Source organism: Sipha flava, unplaced genomic scaffold (assembly GCF_003268045.1).
Source record: "Sipha flava isolate LNK unplaced genomic scaffold, YSA_version1 314_pilon_pilon, whole genome shotgun sequence".
In the NCBI taxonomy this organism is placed as follows: Eukaryota; Metazoa; Arthropoda; class Insecta; order Hemiptera; family Aphididae; genus Sipha; species Sipha flava.
The window spans coordinates 52,016-55,911 of NW_020272994.1; the positions used below are offsets into that span (position 1 = coordinate 52,016).

Sequence of the window (3,896 nt, forward strand, 5' to 3'; positions counted from 1 at the left end):
GCAACCGCTGCGGGATGACGCGACAGCGAAGATCTTTCGCGCCGATAACGCGACGTGACTGCCGGCTGCTGCTGCCGCCGCCGATGTAGCAGGATAAGGCGCAGTGCGGAGTCGCGCTGTCGCTAGTCGCGACGCGGGCGTGAAACAAAACGAATGGACCAGATAAAACGCCAAGACGACCCGTGCCGTGACAGGGGCGTCCGGCAGAGTGGTTGGACGTGTTGGCCGACCGTTCGCCGATGTCTCACGGACGCCGTGTGCGAGCGAGCGCTAGATAAAAATATGAAAACGATGACACGATCATAATAATAGTAATAATAATAATACAACGACATTGTATATTGTACGCGCGCCGGTCAGACGTGTAAATCTTCGCAAACACGACGCATCGCCCGCCATCACACACGCAGTACGAACGTGTACACACGTGTCCGCTTATACTCGTGTCGTACAAGTATATATATATAAAACATCGTACATATTATACGACGTTGTGTACGATGCGACAAGTAAACGAATCCGTATGGAAGTATCGCGCTGCTGCACTCTCTAGCCGCGGATCTGAGCGAAAAACGGGTTGATATGGATCCGGCCTGTCGTACGCCTTTTATTGTCTAATTTACAGCACCCCCCCCCCCTCGGCCGTACCGTCGTGTTGTGCACGCACTAGGTTACAGTGCATATAGTGTATAGCAATGGTTCTCATCCTTTTCTCGTTCATGTCACCTTTAGCCACTAGAATTAAACACCGCATCACCCTAACATCAAAATAATAAATAATCTTAATTGTGTATTTTAAATCTTGAAATAACAAAAAAAAAAAAATAAAGTACATAGAAAAATAATAAGTACACATACAATTTATTTGAGTCGCAGGGATTAATAAACATTATCAGTTAAAAGTTTAAATTTACAAATTAAAAAAAAAAAAAAAATGAGAAAAATAATAATGATTTGTATGAAAACTAATGAGAAATTGAGCTCTGGAGGTTTTTACAAAATTGAGGAAGTCGAGGGCTGATGGTGAAAAGACAAAGTCTCATATTGTCTTCTAGAGTAGTAGAGTTATAACACTCTATATCATATCTCTATAACATATCTAGCGACTGCAAAATAATTGACTAACGACCCCGGTTAAATTAATAAGATCATCGAAAATGCAGCGATTACGCAAATAAAAATACTGCACGTATTTATCGGATCTAAATAATATAAAGACACAAATTTAAAGGTATGCTGTTTACATGACAGTTGTGGCAATAATATGATTTTATTAAAATTAATTATTTTTTTATTTTTTTCCTTTTCCCTTGGAGATTTCGTATCACCCCTACAATGCGTCCATGTCACCCAAGGGTGACATATCACCTCGGTTGAGAACCACTGGTGTATAGGATACGTTATAGGATCATTTTCTACGTGCATATATAAAAATATATATTAAACAAATAAAACTATCTTCCCGGGCGATAGTCGTCGAGAATTGTCCGTTCTGCGAAGGGCGAAAAAATAAAAGAACATTTGATACCAATCAATAACGGATAACGGTTCAATGTATATATATCGGAGGTATAGAATTATTTCCAATCGATAAGTAGATCGAGTCGTTTATTTCCCAAATACCGGTTATCAATGACTAATATTATTATAGACAGTAAAAGATTCTTATCCACATTTTCCACATTTATCTGTAGCATACGTTCAGTATTTGTGACATTATTTTCAGTGCATTTAATTTTGTTGGTTATTTTGGAATATCAGTTTGTAAATTATTTTTTAATCAAATTAAATTAATTTTAGTTTTGGCGAACACTACCCGTCTATTATCTGACATATTTTATATTATTTGCCGAGATTGGTTAAGGGTTAAATATACCTTAATTGTGCTTGTACCAATTTCGATTAGGTACAATCACAATAATTAATAACAATGCATGACATTAAATCGACTTCTTTGGATCTGAACACCGCTAGGCAGTCAAAACGTTACCGTAAAAACCACAAGCAGTAATTATAGCTACTATACATAAACTATATTCAGTTTTAAAACATATAGTTTCTTGTTGTCTGGTCGGTACAGAATTTGTTGAACCCTTTGCACAAGTATTATACAATATTATACGTTCTACATCACCGCCGTATTATACCGTACTCGATTGACTAACGGTGCATTTAAATGAGAAGCAATAGGAGAAAATGTCCGAATACGTGATAGACACCTAAAGTAAGCTCGTTTGTTTTCTGCATTATTTCAAAATAAATTGTGAATATATTTCTTCAGACTAAAACAAACCTAACTACTAGTAAGTATATGTTATACTTAAATGTAAGAATGTTGAAAGTGCTAGAAAAATTCTTTATTTACTTCAAATTGGCACTTTAAATAATCTATCTATTTGGAAACTCTCCCCAAGTGATTTTTTTTTTTATATTCACATTTTGTTTAGTCTAAATATTTAGCACTGTTGATAATCTAATTTTAAAGCTGTTCATATCAAAATCAAAAGCAAACTAGGATGGAAGATCTTTGGGACTTAATTTTAACGATCTAAAATCGCTTAAAATTGTGAATCTCGTTTTTCTCTTGTTTAGTTGCTGCTACTACGTTCGGCGTCCACTCGTGGCTTCACGCGACTTAACCACGATGCATATAACCACATGTACGTATACTTAATCTGTTCGAAACGAGTTGTACTACGCATAGAACAATGTGTTCCCGAAAGCAAATTGATGTTACGACGCGTGGTTTTCCGTTCGTCCCCTGTACCACGTACATGTACGCGAACCCTCGCCGTTCCCGGTATAACGTTTAACCATATTATACATATGGCACGCGGGCCATACGTAGCCACGGTCGCGGCGTTTTCTCAAACGTTATGCCGGTCGTCACATAGATTTTTATACGCTATTAAATGCACTCGGATAGTTGTGCTCAGACAATCGAAAAGTATCGCGCGTGCGACAAGCAAGTCGAATGGATGATGTATAGAACAAAAAAAAACGGATAATTAGATTTTACAAACCTCTCAAATCATGTGCGGGTTCAGGTCCTGAAACCGTCTCTACTGCTGTCACTGCTCCTGCTGCTGTTGCAGCCGTTGTTAAAGCGAAAATCCGCGGCCGCAGCCGAAGTGGAGAAGTCTAGCGATTTCGGCACCGTCACCTTATTTTTTTGCCTCTATATTTCCCTCGGTCACGCACTATTCCCGGTGAAGAACACCGGTAGCGCAGCTGAACTGCCCGCGGTACGATAAGTAAGTGCAGGGAACACGACAATGAGCGGACGACGTACAAGGTTTACACGAAATGATGAACTTCGATACGTTACGGCGTTCGCCGATTCAAACGTCTTGGCGGCAGCGACGAGTGCGATGATGATGATGATGATGATAATGATGATAATAATTATAATAATAAATCCTGTAGTCTGCTGATGTGAGATCGAACGATCGCGCGAACGCGTGCGTGTGCCGTGTGTTTCTCCGACAGGAACGAAGTGGTTTGCGTCGACGTCTCGACTACTACTACTAGTCCGCGGGCGTTGTCGTCGACGGCAACGCACGGCTTTGGTGTAGCCTTCGGCGGCGGCGGGGGGACGAGGCAGCGATACCGGTAGTAGTAGTATTGTCGCGATCGTGAAGTGCGCGTGCGCCTGCGCTCACAAAGGGTTGTAACAGCAACGGTTCTCCCCGCAGAACCGAGAGTTACCCGCGTTGACATAATAATAATATTAACATGCTCGAATACAATGTGACGTACGGTTGTGAGGACGAGAGAATTAAAAAAAAAAAATCTTTGCGATCGTATGTTTTAGAAGTATGACGTGTGTACCGAGCAACACGTCGCGGCGCAGATTAGACGACTGAAAATATGCGACGGTCGATCGGACGACAACG

The 3,896-nt window shown here is 40.5% G+C and overlaps 1 protein-coding gene across 1 annotated transcript in view; it reads right to left on the reverse strand.

The window, feature by feature from the left end:
* The window catches only part of LOC112686524 (DNA N6-methyl adenine demethylase-like), a 19,483-nt gene extending 15,901 nt beyond the window's left edge, over positions 1-3,582 (reverse strand). The window contains exon 1 of the mRNA XM_025558863.1: positions 3,024-3,582. The gene's annotated coding sequence lies outside the window, so the exon portion shown is untranslated. The remainder of the gene's footprint in view (positions 1-3,023) is intronic.
* Between the last annotated feature and the right edge of the window lie 314 nt (positions 3,583-3,896).